The 20,078-nt window shown below is 32.5% G+C and overlaps 1 protein-coding gene across 10 annotated transcripts in view; it reads left to right on the top strand.

Moving 5' to 3' along the window:
- MEF2C (myocyte enhancer factor 2C) overlaps window positions 1–20,078 on the top strand; it is a 204,210-nt gene that overhangs the window by 24,779 nt on the left and 159,353 nt on the right. The window lies entirely within an intron of this gene.

Here is a 20,078-nt window from a genome sequence, read left to right on the forward strand (position 1 = left end):
CTAACTTTAGTTGTAAGTTGAGCGAGGTTGCATTGCACTTTGGCAGCCTGGGTTTTTTTTCCCCTATTAATTAAAACTTCAGGCTGAAGATGAGTATGAAAGAACAAGGGAAATCTATAGAGAATACTCTTTCATTGTAAAAATATAAAGTAATTATAGTTTCTTCATAGGATCTAGTGGCTTCCTAACAGACTTGGCAATTAATAGAAGAAATTGCTTCTAATAATTCTGTTTATTAAAATATTTTAGAATAATAGAACTTTGTGTTTTCATATTGATATTACTTGCAAATGTTGTGCACTCTCATCTTTAAGTAGCACAGATTGGACTTTAAATAAGATACTTATGGCATGTACTTTTTATCTGCTACTGTTGGATAAGTAAGCAGCACAAGGGCAATCTGCCAGTGTTTCAGAGGTGAACTAAAGATTCTTGGCTTGAGAAGAAATGTCTTTTAGTGAATTATAAAAGCAATTGTCTTTAAATGGTATCAGTTCCTGTATAGTTTTAGTACAGTATATAAATACGTTCTAAGAGCCAATTGTCCTAGCTGTATATTTGAAGTCTATACTACTTTAAATTGCATTCAGTAGCGATTGCATAACATAGATACCTACAAGAAATATAATAATACTAAGCTATAAGGCATAGCAGAGGCAGAGTACCTGTTAACTAATAATTCTGTTTTAAAGAGTAGTATTCAGGTATAACCAGTCTCATTTGATTTTTTTTTTCAATTTAAGATTTTAACATATTCAGCATTGTATCAGATAGTCTGATACATCTTAAATGATAGCATCATTTAAGATGTATTACATCTTAAATGATAGCATCATTTAAGATTAATGGATTTTCATTACCAGGCTTTGATGAGCTGTAGCTCAGTATCAAAATAATAAAAGTACTGTATTTTTTTATACTGTCAGAAGTTATAGGCAATAAAATTCATGTATTTATAAAGTGTTAAGGCAACTCCTATTATTCTTAAATGGCTATTGCATTCATTTTAATGTGACAAAAATTCTTTAGTGCTATTAGGAACATTGACTAAAATCATGAGGATTGGATAAGTCCTGTCAGTATTACTGCAGATATGTTTTACGTTGTTTTACTTCTAATACAGAATAAATTGCTCTTCTGTGTTCAAATATTAGTTTTGAAACATGCAAGCCATTTCATGAGTTAAGTTTCAGAGAACTCCTTGTATGACAGTCATATAAATGAGTGAAGGTTTTTGAAATGAAGCTCATTATTAGAAACAAGTATCTTTGGGGTTGTTAGGAACAGTGCTTTGAACAGTGTAGACTGCCAGCTGATTACACTCCCTTAGATTTTCCTTAAAGTATGCTAAATTATTAAAGTCACATCTGTGTAACAGGTGATATATAACAGCATATAAATTAGAAATGTAATAGTGGAATATTCCAGATTCAGAGCTGAGTAATACCCTATTAGGACGCAGCAAAATGGCACAAAAACTATATGACCTATTATTAGACTACGTTATTTAAAGTTACATGTCTGAATTGCCCTTTATAGAATAATTTACATATGCAATAATGTAATCATAAAACACTGTATTGAAAGATATTTATTTAGAATACAATTGTAAATAATGATGTATTACTAGTATTAATAATTAAAATATACTTTTTTGTCATCTAATACCAAGATAATAACAGACTTCATTAATATTATACAAACAACTATATACTTTAATTAAAGATACATACTTAAGAAGGAATAAAACTACTTTGTCTCACATTATAAAATACACAATTATTGGGTCAGTAAATAGAAATAAACTTTAAACAGTTAACATGGCTGAATTGCAAGCTTGCTTAACTCTTACATGTTCTCTTTATGATACTGATGAAAAATAAAGCCACAGTCTAAATCACATAGATAATAAGATCTATAGAACTCTGAGAAATAAATTTCTTAACATGAGGTTAGATTTTAAGTATTTTGTAAGCAGTATTGCCTTCGAAGTAAGAAACTATGGATCAGTCATTTTTAAGTGTTTAACAAACTAGAGAATGGCACTTTTACTTCCTTCCCTGACTATCCCAGGATTTTTTATTTATTTTTTATTGTTTTCAGAGCATCGTGTTTTCATATTAAATACCAGAAAGAATGCTTACATTAAAAACGTTAAGATTTAAACCTGTTGGACATAGACCAATTTTTCAATTATGCCACTTAGTCACTTTAAAAACAAGCAAACATAGATTGGGATAGTTTAAACTCTGATAATTTTATATATGGAGTGTAAAAAAGTCCTATAAAACAAAAATAGTCCACTCATTATTTCTACTGCAGATGTCATTTATCCCAGATATTTGTCTGATGTATATTCTTTACTGACTTCCATCTCATAAATGTTATGTATTTGGCAAAATGGAGACATATCGATCAAATTTAGCAAAGATACACATTCCTGTGCAATAGTGTTAAAACCTTTATTAAATTATGTGTTAAACAGCTGTTGCTATAATTTTTCATTTATAATATATATAAAGTAGGCCTATGAACTATAGAGTAGATTAACAGAGTGAAGAAGTTGTAAGTAAAATGTGTATATTTCCAAGCATATTTCTTTATTTTAAAGGTATAATGATTGGTTTATGGTTCCGAACTGGTTTAAATTAATCTTCTGAGAGGTGTCAGGCAGTATGGTAGTTGTGGACAGGTGTGATTAAATCCTAGTATCTTAATCTCATCTGTACCTTAATCTCAACTGTTGCATTGACTGCAGTGCAGCAAAGCAGGGCTGTTTGTTAGGATCTGTCATCTTTAGGAAATCAGAACAGATTATATAGACAATTCACAAAACCAACAGTGACAACAAAGTCTTATGTGCCTTACAAAAGGAGGATTAGGCAGTTCAGATGTCAACTTGATTGGACAGAGATAAAAGCTGATTGCTGCTGTGTGGCAAGACACACTTCATTTTCAATTGGTTATTTATTAGATAAGGAGTATCATACTTCGCCTAATCATTGTTAGGATACTATTGGAAATATAGGAAGCTCAGGTTTTCAGTCAGTATATGTGTTTTGGGAAAGATGTAGTCATTCAGAATGCAGCATATATAGTTACAATGTTTTAAAACACCGTACAATGATTATAAAACCTTGGAAAGTTCTATTTTATGATACCACAGTACCTGGTGAATTGGCACATGCTCCAATACTGTAAGATTGTTCCAAAAGTATGGTCTTTTTTTTTTTTTAAGTAGGTACAACAGAATGCAAGACAGAAGCATAGCACATTTTCAGAAAATTTCTACTGAAATCATTGGCATTGCTAATGAATACATTATTTCAGAATTACAATTATTCAATTAAATTGTTAATTTATCAGAAAATGTATTGCCTGCAATCTGTTTCATTTCCAGGAACTTTTGACAAACTGCTTCGGATAGAGTATCCAGTTGTTTTTATATACCGTATTTGGAAAGTTAATTGGCATTTTTTATTGCAACATTTGAAAGCTTTGAGTTGCTTTTTGCTGATTAATTGTCCAATATTTCTCACTTTTAAAAAACAAAATACTATTTTTAAAAAGCAGAGTGGTTTTGCCTGCTGTAACATCAGCGAGTCAAACATACATATTGTTTCTGATTTCCTGTGATGTAGATTTCTAAAACCAATACTGTACTTGTAACATTTTCTATTAATTTTAAGTATTTTAAAGTGCAAAAAATATTCAAAATTAATTATACTTGTTTAATTACAAAAGTTTCATATTTGTGATATTTTGTGTTCATTCCCACCCCCCCACCCCCCGCATCCAATTTCATATTTACAAGATTCACAGTTTAGATTGGTCTATCTATAAGGTGATTTGTATTTATGCACTGTGGTCCTAAACACATTGCCTGAAAATAAGTCCCATTGAACTCAGCAGGATATAATATAAATACATATAGAGTAGAGATGCCGGTCTTTCTACAGAGAAGTACGTTAGTGCTAGATTCCTATGTATGTTTATTTGAAAGTAAACTGTTCCAAATCTAGTAGAATTCATTTTGAAATGATAGGGTAGATTAGATGTCAGTCAGCCTAAATCAAAGCATTATGATATAACTAGACTGGATGCATAAGTATGAGAAATAATGCTGAAAAAATTACCTTCTGAGTTTGAGCGTGATAATAATACACAAGCCTGTAACAGTCCATTTTACATACTCAAGTATTTCATAGCAATATAAAAGGAAAGTCTTGTGAAAGTAAAATTTTATTACCATTGATATACTATATATGAACTTTATCAAATGCTATTATATAGGTCAAATAAAAATGTATGGTTGCTGCTAAAAATTAAATATAATTAAAGAGGTTTGCTATAAATAATCAAGACTGAAACATGAAAGCATAACATTCTTGAAATTGGCTTAAGTTTTCAATACTTGTAAAAATATACAGTTTAAAAATAGTATTGATATGCAATATTTTAATTATATAGAAAAGATTATATCTTATATTTGTAAACATTTCTGGTAGCCATTATTTTAAATACAAATGAGCCCCTGAGCAACAATATTTTAGTTTTCAATTTTTGTATCCTCCAATGGTTTGCTGAGCAAAGGTATAACTTCCTAAATTAGTTATGTAGCAATGGTATAATTACTTATCAATGTTAACCTTTGGAAAACTTTATAGATATCACTCAATAGCCTAAATGTACATTTAACCTAAATGTAGCATATTAATGATATAATAAATGCTGAGAACTAGCATGTTTTGTTTTTTTCTTCCATTCAATTGTGTTTAATTCTTGAGAATGCCTGAATAGGTCCCTAAAGTTTTCTTGGCAAGATTTTCAAAAGTGGTTTGCCATTGCCTCTTTACTAGGGCTGAGAGAAAGTGACTGGCTCAAGGTCAGCGGCTTTGTACCTAAGGCAGGACTAGAATACATGGTCTTCCGGTTTCTAATCTGATGCCTTAAGCACTGCATCAAAGTGGTTAATGGCCTCAAAATCTGGAAGATAATAAAACTATTTTTTCATCTATCTTGAACTTGTAAAACTCTTTGACTAAAAGTTGGACAAATATTAGACATTTCTTTTAGAATTCACAGCCTCAGGTTTGTTCATATACTCTAAAACCACAACACACAATGCTTTATTTACCGTTCTTAATGACCTGTACTGAAATTTATTTTTGGAACAAAAGTATCAAGTGGTCTTTAATCTAAAACTCTGCCATATAATTATCTGCTAAGCTTACATTAGTAATATACAATTCTAAAATATGCCATTTTTTTATTCCATCTGGAATGAAGACGTAACTTGCTTAATAACCATCACTATTAAACTCACAACTATTTGCGAGTTGACAAACTTTAGCATAGGAATCTAATAAATTAAGGTATTGCTGAGAAAATATACTCACCGCTTATTGTTCAAATGCCACAGAAAGTTTGGATACAGTATTATACAAATGGATGTTGTTTGCATTTTCATTAAAGCTCATGGAATTTAAAGGGAGTTGTTGTATACAACTCTGATAATGTATTCAATCAAACTGCAATTGGATTAAAATTTCTAAAAATATGCAGAATATACAGAATAGATATTTAAAACTAGATTAAATTAAATTAAAAACTAGATAGGCACATGATGCAAAGATGGCATATATAATAATAAAAGCATAAGCAAGATACTATGTTCTCTGCTTGCTACCAGAAATGTTATAGTTTTTCTAGTAAGAGTTGGAAAAAGAGCACAGATGAGTAGATTTCAGAGAAAATCTTTCAGAGTCATTTATCGTACTAGCAGAATAAAGCTGACATTGATGGCCATGATTTTCCATGAGTTTCCTAGTATGACTTTGTTGCAGTTTCTTAATAGTTAGTTAAGTATATTCTTGATGGAAATATTTCAGAATATATTACAGTCCTTCCTCCTCTAGTCCTGAAAGCAAAGAACAAATATGTTGAACATGTTCCTATGACCTGACATACTTTTCTTTTTCCTGGGAAATGGAAGGCAACTCTTAAAGCTATGAACTTTTCATTAAAGAAAGATATGAATTTAGGTATCTGCATTAAACATGTGTGCATAGAATTCATTTAAAGCTTTTTATTTTTTACAGGGGAGACGGTTGTGCATTGCAGGTGAAATATGCAATGCCTTTATATCATAGAGCTCTATAGCTGAAATTAAAACACCCAGAACACTAAAAACCAGATGTGATATATATATATATATTTTCTCCTACAAATAGGAAGCTGTAAGCACCTAGCCTGATGAATGACGAATGGGATTTCGTCGAAACGTCGCCAAGACACTTCAAATTTTACGCGGGAGAAAACCCGAATAACCAAAGACCTACACACACACACACACACACACACACACACACACACACACACACATATATATATATATATATATATATATATATATATATATATATATATATATAAAACATTGCATTTCATTGGTTTGCCAAGGGCCAGCCTAGTATATAATGCATGTGTAATAAATTTGTAGGTATAATGAAATGCTTATTATTAGAAATAATAATATGTCACCATTTTCCTATACCCATAAATCGGATTAGTTTTTCATCTGTCAGACCCATTTAATGAATAATAATATCTCTCAATGTGCCACACAATTTTACAGTACTGTACATGTTCTTTCATGTCACTTCCAAGTCTAGAATAACATAGAAGCTGTGTTGTTGTTGGAACATTTTGGCTATTTGCTCTATTATAGTTACTCCTATCCTTCTATAATTGTTGAGAAAGACAGTATAAATTCAATGTTATCCTAGTCTACATATAGTTATATCACATATTCTCACATATTCTCAGATCATACTAAGCCATACTATAGCTATAGGTTTAGGCTTAATATGCTATGTAACCCAGTTGTACTTTATAAATCATAGTTTAGGATTTATAAATTCTGCCAATATTTGCTCTGCCTTAACGGACCATATGAATCCAGCCATATAGTCAGGGCTGAGTCATTGGCAGCTACCTGAGAGTTCCACAAAATTATCTGTGAAACCCAAAGAATGGAAGGGTGAACCTAGAAATTGGATACAAGATTGCATTGAAACACAGTAGAAACAGGAAGTTTTTGTTGTCCTGCTAAAGTACTATCCCAAACAGGAAGCATATAATGCTTCCTGTTCTGGATGGCCAATGTCTTGCCTGGTGAGTGAAGATACTTTATTATAAGTTTCAAAGGGAACAGCTACATACCAAGTATTGCCTGCAGCTCCAAGGATACAGTTAGAGTCTAATTTGGGAAAAAATTGCTGAACAGTTTCTTAATTGCCTATTGCAGCAAGGCAGTATAGTATTTTCTTAGTAGTCACACAGCATTCTGGACATATCAGTCTTCTGCCTTCTGGTATTCTTCACTGAATTTGATCTATAAGCAATGCCAGAATTATATTGGGTAAATGAAGAATACAGTGGTGCTTAGGTATATGATCTTAAAAATTCTTTGTTATGTAGATATTCTAAAAGAATGCACAGTGAACTTAATGGACTTGAAATGATTTTTTCCCAATGCTTTCAACACTCCCTGTTTTTCATTTTTTCAAATGAATCAAAATGCCTGCAGAAGGAGAAATTAAGAGCAGAAAGAAAAATCAGAGAGGGAAGCTTAATTCTCCTGTTTATAGTTTCTCTGTATAAAATGTCCTTCAAGGTTTTTTTTTTTTCTATATTAGGTTATATACATATAAACCTATACGCCCACACACTAACATCAAAGCTGAACCCAACAAGTTATGAGTATATTCAGATCTTTGGTAATTTGAAATGGAAAATAAAGCAGAAAAGAAAAACATGCATTATCCTTCTTTGTTCTTTGACTGTAAACTTTTGTTTTTCCGAGGTAGCTGGTTTCCTTTTTTTTAAGGACTCTTTTTTTTAAAAAAGCATTATTTTAAAAATCTGTTTTACATTTTTATCTAAGAACAGGAAGGCAATTGGTAATGGGTTCAGATCTAACTATGAAAGCATCCAAAAATAGAAAGTTTCAGCAGGTCCAAAAGTTAATCAGAAGAAAAATTATGGGTGAAATGGTTGCACTGCATTTTAGTTAACTAAAGAGAAATTAATGAATTTGATCTGTCTCTTTTGACCCTTTACATTTGCAATGTTAAATTTATATATTAGCCTAGTTATCTATCTGGAGTATATTTTTAATCTGGCTTTTAATACGTTTATATCAGAGATGCAAACTCAACCAAGTGTTATTTGTAATTGAATCCATAAACAAAGCAGGATGTATGTCACTTGTAGTATGCAACTATCGCCTGGATTAAACTGCAGTGCTATCTTTTAAATAATCAATACCTGTTAAAAGGTACAGGGGTGGGCATAGGGGCCAGAATACTTATCACAAAGAACTGACAGGACTAATTGCTTACCCATAAAATGTAGCAAAACAATTTTCACAGATAAGACAATCTGTTGGTAATGGCACCTTTTAACAGATGAAGAATATATGAATGCTTTCTTCATTTAGATAGTCTGAGACAGTGGAATGTTAGTAATTGCAAAGCAGATTATGTCAATGATTAAAAGCAGGGATTTTGTTCTATAGTGTATACAGTGAAGTTGTGATATACAGTTGTGAAACAGTTGTGATATATGATTGTATATCACAACTGGTGACATGTAACTATTTTCTGAGAAAAAAAGTCCTTGGGCAGATCTAAACTGTTTCATTGAATCTGACCTTTAGGTAGTTCTACTTGTTTTTGTTTTATCTTTGTGAAATTCTGATGTTTTAGATGGTTTAGATGTATACTCATTATGGATTTCTGTACTGTTAATTGTATTCTACTGATAGGCAGTAGAAAGTACAAAATCAGAAAGATTGGCTTTCTGAAGGCAATCAGAAAATTTAGAACAAAATAACTATTGCTGTTAAAAATGCTATTATAAAATTAATCACTATAAAATAAGTCAACTACTTGGTAGGATTTACAATACAATAATTTATTAAACTTGCACACTGCCCAAATCTCAACAACTATGGACAGCTCACAATGATCATACAAGAGATTAGAGTAAATTCAATAAAACATATAAATAAAGTAAAAGAAAGATAGATGGCAGGGAAGGATCTAGCTGTCCCTTGTTAAACACCCAGGTGAACATGTCTGGAATTTAATTATGGTTAGTGTGAAAGTTTTGTTTATTGTAGCCAAGAACTTTGAAACTGAAGTAATTCTAACTTAATTACTCTTCTCTTTGATTTCTTTTATATTCTACATGCTGTCTCTTATATATATCTGTGTGTATGCATATCTGTATTTTTTTGTACTTTACATCTCTATATTTTATTTACTATTTGCTACTTGTTCTATTTATATTCTCTGTTTTTGTCAAACCAGCTTTCAGATGTGCCATGGCAAATAATTTGTCACCATAATGTTGCCCTTTCATACAAATTATAGTTTTGTATATATTTATATATATATATTTTAAAAAGGCCAGGAGACCAGAAGAAGAAAAGTTAGCATGGTTAATCAGTTTCTGTCAACTTTGTTTAAATTCTAGAATAAGTATTCTTGCCACTGACAAAACATGAAACTAGTAAACTTTACCTAAAATGAGTTTTGTGTATGTATATATCATAATAATATGAACATTAATGAAGTTTTGTAACCTGATATTCTATTTAGTAATTAATGAATCTGAAAGAGTATTTCATTAATATACGAAAAAGCAAATATTTTCTTTAAAAGGCATTTTATAACCTAGTGATACCAGACTATGAATACTGTTATTAAAAGTAAAAGTATAGTAATTGAGGACCATTTAATCCAGCGCTTTACTGGGAGACACTAATCATTAGGTGAACAATTTAACTTGCAATGAAATATGCAACTAGGAAAGCTTCAGTGAATATAGACCTAAACTGAGCCCATATTTCTCTTAAATCTGATTAAGCCTTACACATGATGATTTGTCATATGTAATCAAGGATTACGTTCTTATTTGTGTGTTTTTCTTAAGAATTTTCAGTTAAAAAAACCAAGAACAATATTGCAATCTTTTAATTTGTAATGGATACCAGATTAAACACCTTTAATCTGTATTTTTCATTATTTTGAATGGCAATCTACATGCTTCATGGTTTTAGCTTTCAGACTTTCAATTTTGGACTTAATTTCTTCCACTTTAAAATGGCTTACTTTAAGAAACGCCTTTAACACTGACAAATAAGATACTGTATATAATAATCATTTATTGCATTATTATATTTGTGTCTCAGTTTTCTCACATATTTATATGTTTCATTTGGCTTTTAGTTTGCAGTCTTCTTTCAGTTGTCTGTGTTAATCCTTTTTAAAAAATATTGCTAATTTGCTAGAGAAAGCAATCACGCCGTTATTTTTTACAGGTCCAGCCAATATATATAATGCTTTAACCTTCTTTTTCTCCATAATAACAAGGTGGGGCTGAAAGGGGGATTGGGTTGTCACTTAGGCAGTTTTCATGACTAAGGTACAACTGATTTGATTCTCAACCAGACACTACATCAACCAGGCTCTCTAAATAAGAGTGGTTGATGTTTTTTTAAAGCATTGAATCTTTTTTTAATGTTCATCAGGAAGTGTAGTAAGCATCCCATGTGGTACAGTTTGCACATAGAATAACAGATGCCAGTATAATGCTGACCAAGGCATTCAGCTACTCCTTTTGCATGTACCAGGACTTGCATGTAGTGTGTTTTCAATCACTAACCATCTCTCCTCCTTTAGTCCAGCTGTAAGGCAGAAAATTTAAACATTTCAAAAAAAATGGTATATAGTTAAGGAAAAACAAACACTTGTTTTCCTCTCACAGGCTATGTCTTGATGAAAAAGATGAGATGTAAATTATGAAATAGAGACTTCAGCACATAACATTGAATCATAGAATAATTTAATTTATGACCAAGTTAATATCTTCTGAGATCAAATACATTGTTTATTCATGATTTTTTTTAAAAAAATACCCTTATTTTTAATTAGGGTCATGCTACAATGGGTGTAGTTCTTTCTACTTTTCCACACTGGCCTTTTGACACATTCAAATATATTCACACACACTGTATATTTCCTGTAAATTCATGAACATCTGAAGTGGTGATATTTATATTTTAGTGTTGCCCGCACTATGAATGTTCAAAAAGTTGTTATCAGCATATTTAGCTTGTGCTCATGAATCCACTGGATCCATTGTATTACATATGAAATGGATCTGTATAGTAATTTAGGAAGTTGCATTCTTTGGAGGTCTTTTTAATCTTTATGGATTCCTGCTACAGTCAACAACAACAGTGCAAAATTATTGAGCCAGCTTCAGGACTAGGCAGCTGTGCCCATTACTAAATATATCTTTCAACATCAGCTTTGTCCATATTCAAAAAACGCTATCATCTTACGCTTGCAGAAAATACAACTTCAGCAACAGAGTGGTCAATGCCTGGAATGATCTACCTGAGTCTGTTGTTACATCTTCTAATCCTCACAGCTTCAACTTAAACTGTCTACCATGGACCTCACCCCATTCCTAAGAGGTCCGTAATGGGGGCATGCATAAGCACACCAGCATGCCTACTGTCCCTGTCCTACTGTTCCCATTTATTTGTATTCATTTCTTTTATTCATATCCATGTTTATATTTATACCTGCTATCGTGAACATGTTTGGCAAACTAATAAATAGAAAGCAGTTACAATTACTGCACTTGCGCACAATAAGATTTCCAAGGAAATAGGTAGATGGGATCGCACTAACTATAATTGTTTTCATAATAATTTCCATTATTCTTATCACATGATATCAAAGTGAAAAATGTGAAATGAGTGATAGTGGAATCCTGCAGCTAATGTCAAAGGATGCCAAGTTTAGTTTCCAATGATAAGATTGAAGAAGCATATTTATGGAATAAGAGAATTTAGAAAAAACAGAAGTTCTGCTAAATTTTAAATGACAAAATAAAACTTTTATCATTTTTCCAAGACAGCAGATTGGACATTGCTGATTGTGTTATTGATATGAGATTAAAAGAATGAACATTGCTACTAGTTTTTGTTCTTGTTTCACTAAACCATTACAGTATTCCATTTTCGAAAATAAAATGCTCATTTATTTCCTACCTCAAAAAAAAACAACTGTGAAACTGTGCTGTATATTTTCAGAAGCCATGGCTAGTGGTGACTGCCAGGCTCCAAATGGAGGACTTGAGGGGCCACATAGACCCTCAGGGTTTTATGTTGATTATTCTTACTGTATGCATGGAGCGAACTGCAGCTGCAGAGAAAGTAAATTAATAGTAGGAAGTTACTGCCATCTGAGGTTAAGGAATAAAGCCCTATAATAATTCTAGTAGAATTCTTTGGGGGGACCAGTCAGCTAGACAAGCAACAGACACATAGCAGTTAAATTTCTAATATTAACCTGAACCTGAATGAGAAATTGTTGCAATTTTAACAACTGTGTATATATTGCTCAACTACATTTTGCTGTGGCTAACCAACACTTCAATTAAAGGTGCAATACCTATATACCACGGTGAGTACTTAGAATTGTCAGCCACACTGAAGTTACTGCAGGAATTGAACCCTAAAATACAATTAATGTACCAGCATTTATTTATTCACAGTTGCTTGGAATGAAATGCTAAAAGTGGCTTGAATATTACATAGGTGCTTGCGGAGGGGTGGGTGGGAACCTTAACCCCCACCCACCCACCTTTTTTTTTCATTTACTGGGTCCTAGATTTTAATATGCTCAGTGAAGAACAATTGTGACTAGATAATCAGAACTTCTTGTTCTGTTTCTGGGACGATTTATATTTATGTGTTGATTCAATTGTTGAATTTATATTGAAAATAGAATTAGATATATAGAATAGAATAGAATAGAATAGAATAGAATAGAATAGAATATAGAATTGAAAATCAAAGTTCATTAGAATGTTGAGCATATTTTCATTCTTGTCAGATGCTTATCTAAAAACCTTTTTTACTTTGAATCACTTGTAAAGGAGGAAAGATTGATTACCCTTGATTTTTTTAAAAAGTAGAAACACAATTGTTTCTGTGCTCAGTAGAATTAAAACAACTTTTTATATAAGTGCTGCGGTGTTTACCCATATGTCTGTGACCAAATGTATACTCTATCCTCCATATGACTTTACAACTTGTGGACTTTTAAAATGAGTTTATATGAATAGATTTTCACTGTTCTAGTTGTTTCTTTTCTTGTCAGCACTAGGTGTAGCTTTGTCTCATTCTTAGTGCAGTCCTATATATATTTTTTCACGGAAGTATGTCACAGAGCTTTTAGTGGGGCTCACACTTAAGTAAGCAGTAAATTTAGTTCATTTTTGAATGGTAAAGTTTTCATATTCTCATTTGCGGTGCTAAAGGCTAGTTAAATTCAGTATTGTGGAGAAGAATCGATACTTTTTACCAGTATTCATTCACATAGGGATGAAAGTGCATCTCGGGTGGTTGCCTGTGGCAGACATTTCAAGTAGACTTAACTTAGCAAATCCATATCCTGTTGCTGTTGCTTTTGTTATCTTTCTGTCACTCTCTCCTGTTCTGAAGCAGGATCATAAGGATATGCAGTGTCAGTGAGATAAAGCAGGGCTTCTTGCTGGCCGCATAACCCAAAATGCCTATAACTTTATCTCTTGGAGTTGCTAGGTAATAGAATGTAATGAGATGCAGGCATTTGGAATACCAAATGTGGGATGGATGTCTTTTTTTTAAAGCAATGTACAAATGAAGATGTTAAGAATTAAAGTGGATGTGGAAAATACAGATCACAGCAGCAGACAAAGAAGAGTACTCTTTTGTACTTGGGAAGAAATCCAGGTGGTTTCCAGAGAAAGATTTGGCCAATACTATAATTTTTTTCAGATGGATGCTTCATATATCCCTAAAGCAGCATATAAGAGTTTAGGATTAAATGGTAGGATTCAGAAATGATCTTATTAAAGAAGGAACTTTATCTGCTTTAGCTTTTTCTCCCCTCTGTGTTGGGGCAATCAAATAGAAATTAACAGTGGAGTGAATTTGTTCTGTTTATCATTGTTTGCCTTTATAATCCATCCTTTTTTTTTGTTTGCTTCGTTCTGATTTACTGTGACCGAATAGCATACTGTGCTAGTTAACTTATTCATTTTATGCCTTTCTCCACACAAATTTATTGTTCTCAGAAAACAACTTTATTCATGTATCAAAACAAGCTGGTGCTTCTTGATTAATTTTACCTACTTGTGTAAAGAAAGGTAATTGTGGATGAGAAAATTGATTTGTCTTTATGTGTCACTGGGGCCACATTCTTCATTTTAGGGAATACTCATAGTTTCTTTTTTTATGTTTATAATAATAGGAACCTTTCAGGGCCCTAATTGTAATTTTGCTGTTGTGATCTAAATCAGAAATCATGGACACTTGTGGACCTTAGAGCACTGTGCTAGAGTAGATATACACATTTTTATATATATATCTGTTTTTATATCACATCATAGAATCTGATTATTAGAAAATGAATAATTTCCTTGAATGATTTGTATTGAAAGACTAAAAACTGGTGGCCTAACCAGCAACATCTTGAAAAAACCAAAACAAATAAAAATAAATCCAGATATTTTACGGTTGTGATAATACTTTCATTTTGGCTACTGTATGGAATGCCTTATATAGACAGAGAGAATAGCTAGCATTGAACCTCTGATTGTGGGCATCTTGTTGGTTCTTTGTCTACTTAGTGAAGTCTTCTGTGATATCTCTGATAATAATTTCTACTTTCCTTTGTCTGTAGAGTATTTCATAAGCAAAAGGAATGATAGAAAATAAATTATTATTCAGTCTGAGACATTTCAGTTCTAATCCTGAATTTACAAAGTTACTATCTAGGGGGAAAAAACCCCATCCTTTCAAATGAAATACGTTTTTAAAAGGGAATTCTAGTTTTCCTTCCTTACAAAAACCCATGTGCTGAGTGAATTATTCCCATCTGTCCTTCCTCTACTCCCATTCAGTAACCTTGTTGCAAGGTTATGATTAGTGAGAAATGGTTCTTAATCACCAGTTGTAACGTTCTCCTTTCACTGCAGCTGTTGCAGGCAAGCTACCACACTGCAAAACTTATACTTTGGTTTTATTTGTAACCCAAGAGGAAAAAATATTTTGAACATAAAACTGTTGAATTACTTTTATTTAGTAGGATTGCAAAGTTTCATATTCAATCTCTAAAAGATGCTTTGTTATGTACAGAACTAGAAATATAAACCAGTCTGTCCTTTAGTTATACCTCATGACCTTCATTTTTAATGTTGTTGATCTTTCAGTGAAAAGTGGCAGAAAGGCTAAAAGCTAATTTTCTAATAAATATTTCTTTTCCTTAAAGAAATAGGGAAATTATATATGAGAGACTTTTGTGTGAATGTATTGTCAACTAAGGTATTGTTTATATAATGTGCTACTGAATTTAAAATGTTAACCTGCTCTATTTTTAATTCTTTTATGATAGCTTTGCCAAACTGCCCATATGTATTTCTTTGTTATCACCTGTTTCATCTTCAGCAGATGCACACAATCTGCTCTCTTGTCACTAAATAGGGTGAAGTTTTTGAAAAAGATGTTAGAACATTCAGCTGTTCTGCATAAAAAAATCTTTTCTTTAAATTATATAGCATAAAATCGAGTGGAGAGTAGACTTCTGATTATACACTTCAAAATATCATAACATAAAAAACATTTGAATCAAGAACCTTTGAAATGATTAGATTAGTGGTCAGATTAAAGTTTTGTGTAGATACTTTTTTGTATCAACTTTCTTAATCACTGAATCAACTCTCAATTTTCAACTACACATAACAAGGATTAAAATACTGATATTTTAATGGCACTTCCTATTACCGGATTAAGATGTTAAATAGGTCTCGGGGAAGAGAAAAGTTTCTGAGGGAAAGAGCATCTTCTGTATATAATTTTTTTTACAGAATATATGCTGTAAAAAATAAGTTGTACAGAACGCCTTTTTGTAAATAATAGCACCCCCAGGCCAGCTCCTCATTTAACGGCTAAATATTTATGAGAGATTATGCCCACGGAATGGGAGCTGGTGTGATGGATTACTGTGAAGCAGCAGTTTTCCAGGAAGGTGGGGTCACATTCCAGAGAAAGCAGGGAGAGAGACAAGAGGCAACCCAGCTCAGAATTGCATAAGAGAAAAAGGTAGAGAGTAAGGATAGCCACTCCCTAAACTTTCTGAGGGTATATATATTAGACCGAGGATACTAACAGCTTAATCTGGCAAGATTCTGTCTATTAGGTATAAGCAAAAAAAACTCTGGCTGAATTGTTATATGTCATTCGTCATTCTTCAGCTTAGCTTGATAATATTATTGATGGAATCCGTGATCATCTTATTTAATCCATTTTATACCATTCTGTATCTTCAAGAGATCAAGTAGGTATGGTAAAATTCAATGTTTGTCTAAAGCCATTAAAATATAAAATAGAATAATATAGACTTTACAACAATTTAAACATTCCATATTTAAAAAAAATGCTTATGAAAAACCTGTCAATTTGTAAAAAGTACATCTAATGACAGTTGAAAATGGATGGTTTCCCTGGAATTATCTGGCACTTTCACAGTTTCATGGTTCCTGTAGCTCTGATTAAAAGACTATTGCAAAATGCTAGCAGAAAACATATATTTACAATACTATAGAAACATCATTAAACAGCCCTCTTATTAATGGAAGCATCTTTTGTGCTATTATTTAACCATTATGGTGGCATGATATAAAGGAATATGATATAAAAAGAAGTATCTTTTTCTTCGTAGCTCTGCCATGCTCTCCTGGTTTCTTAATGTCCTTTGCATTACAGTCATATGCATTAAGATAACTGTTGTCCCTTTGTCAGATGGCTCTGATGAACCAAAATAGTTCCAGAATACTGAAGAAAGTGCTGTGGTCTATGATATTTCTGCTTCTGCAAGAGATTGAGATGGAGGCAGTCTCATTAATAATGGACTCAGCCAAATGTGTTTAAAATATATTAGGGGGCTTTCAGTTTCATAGAATATTTTTGAGCTGCTGTTTTATTGCCATATTGCCAGGGTATAATAGGAGGGTAGATAAAATCCTATAGTCTATTCTTCCTTCGTGACAATATGGAATTAAAACTTCAATCCATATATAATTTCATTGGCAAGTAGACTGAATACCATAACAGTTAAACTGAGTCTTACTGAGAATCCACAAAATATCTCTTAACAGAAGCTTTTTTTTTTTTTTTGGCCAAAGCTTTAGGGACCCTTTTTAAAAGGCAGTACAGATTTAATAAGTAAATGCCTCCTTTTTTAGCTTATCTAGAGAAAACACATCTTGCTTTTGTAATGCATGCCTTTATGACTGCCAAGCTAGATAACAGAAATGTGCTGCCTCTGGGGCCACCTTGGGTAGTTCTTAAAAGCTGGGGCAGAATGCAGAATGAAGAAGTAGATCCACCTTATCCAACCCAATGGTTTTCTGAAGTGTTGGATTGTACTTCCCAGCATTGGATTGTAATTCCCATCAGGTGTCTCTTTGGCACATTTAATATGGACTATAATTGCTTGATTCGTGACTCATTTTAAGGTGCTGCTTTTATCTTCGACATTCTCCCAAACAAGAGACAACTTATCTGAAAAACTGTGACTATCCAGGTCAGGTTATTCTAGTCATTGGTTTTAATAGTTCTTCTTTTAAGTTTCTTAAAAAGTATTTGGTCTTTATTTTATTTTTATTTTTTGTTCTTCAGAGTTTCTTCAGTTTGATAATCTCTTTTTGCAACATAACTAGCAGATTTAATCAATAAATCCTTTTGCAGGTAGTGTATATTAGGGTCTAATTTTTTCAGATCATTCTTGTGAGGTAGGATGTGTTGCGAGACATGAGTTCAAAAGTCACTCGGAAAGCTCTATAGCTAGGTGGAGTCCTTATGATCCCTTTGTATTGGTGCTTAACTTGAATTATTTTTACAATTCACAATTCATTCTCTTTGTGTGCCTCCCCTCTCTCTCTCTCTCTCTCTCACACACACACACACACACAACGGGGCGAGGGGTGGGAGATAGAATGCACATATAGATGCAAACATACCTATATACAGATAAAATTTGCTGTCTCTATTTTCTATTTTGGGGTATTTTTTTTCAGTATTTCAACAGGTAAACTCTTTAAATTTGTCCATTTTTCAGCAAACTTTCCGTGAAAAAAAGACCTTCTATTTTCCACTGTACTCCCCAGATGTTTTAATTCTTACTGTATCTTTTAATGATGTTTTCAAACTTGTTTAATGACAGTGGGGTAGCAGTGTACCGTATATGTACTTTTGGACCATCTTTGTGTAGTATTTCTTCACCTGAAAAACAGGAAGAGAAGGATGGATGGATGGATGGATGGATGGATGGATGGATGGATGGATGGAAAGAAGGAAAGAAGGAAGGAAGGAAGGAAGGAAGGAAGGAGCGAGCTGCTGACTGTCTTCTGTCTGTTTGCCTGCCTGTCTCTCTCTCTCTCTCTCTCTTTCTCTCTCTCTTTCTCTCTCTCCCTCTCTCTCTCTCACACACACACACACCTTTTTTTTTGAAAGAAACCCTAGCCTGGCACTATTTGGAAATAGAGTTTATGCTCTAGATAGCGTGATTAAAGCACTTATGATGTGCAAGACCTGGGCCTGTTTTTGAAGGCAAGAACAGAAAGCATAAATTTGCAATAGTGGCGAATATCTGTAGCTGAAGTATAGATGAGGGTGAAGATTCATTCTCCAAGCTTGTGGGTTGGTTTCCAAATGTTTCATTACCAGGCTAGGTAAACTCAGCAGAGTTTAGGGATGTCAGTGTCAGTGAAGCCCTTATAAACAGAAGCACACCGACACTGAAGACTAAACTCCGCTGAAGATGTTACCTAGTCTAGTAACTAAATGTTAGGAAACCAACACACAAGAGAATGAACCTTCACCCTCAAAGTAGAAATTACTACTGTTATGCTTCCATTAAAATGTCTTTGTGTGGGTCTGTGTGTATTTTGTGTGTTTGTGTTTGTATGTATGCATGCAGCCTGTTCCTGGGTCTAAAGGTCTCATGGCCTTTAAAAAAAGAAAAAGAAAAGAAAAAGGATTTTTGAGCATCAAATGTAAAATACAATGCATGCATACTGAACAACAGATTTTGTGTTACAATTTAATGTCAACCAGAATCCTATTATTCTTATGCTTAATGATGAAACGTATGACTTGTGAATTGCCCTTTTTTCATAGGAGTTGATTTCTTTGGGTGTTTTTGATAACTAAAAAATTAATTCTTCAACAGAGGAAAGCTCCATTAATTCCCAAAATCAAAGACTGTTTTAATGAGCTTAGTGACTTGACTGAATTTAAAGTAGTTGCTATATACATTTACATAAATTAAATATATTTAAAGAATTTTATCTCTATTTTTAGAGAGGTTTTTTTCAAAAAATACTGTTCTACTTTAGGGTTGGCTGTCATTAATTTAAAGACTGGATTATTCAGTTATCAGGACAAAAATTACTATGTGCTTCTTCAAAAATATTGAAGACATTTTAAAGGTGTGTGTGTATTACATTGAAATACTAGTCAATGTAGATAGTTGTATCTTCATTGACTGCAATATTGGTGACACTAGCATCCTGTAAAAATAACTTTATTTCCTAAATTTGCTAATTGCTAAACTGATACATTTAGAAAGAGGAATTTGAAGCAATTCTAAATATTTTGAAGTAATGTATGCCTACCAGTCTGAATATGTTTATACACACACTCACTCTGGTAGACTTCATACAATATCATAGAAATTAAAAGTAATGTAAGGGAAACAAGTGGCAACAACACATCTCAGAAAGATCCATAATGAAAAATACCTTTTTTAATGCATTAATCACATAGTTGAAATTTGATTGAATTGACTAGATAAAATGAGTCTTTATGCCCAGGTTTATGAGTATGTGTGCTTTTGCTTTGCAGGAATGATAGTAGTTCAGGTAATAGAGTGATTACAGAAAAAGGT

Source organism: Ahaetulla prasina, chromosome 2 (genome assembly GCF_028640845.1).
Source record: "Ahaetulla prasina isolate Xishuangbanna chromosome 2, ASM2864084v1, whole genome shotgun sequence".
NCBI classification, from domain to species: Eukaryota; Metazoa; Chordata; class Lepidosauria; order Squamata; family Colubridae; genus Ahaetulla; species Ahaetulla prasina.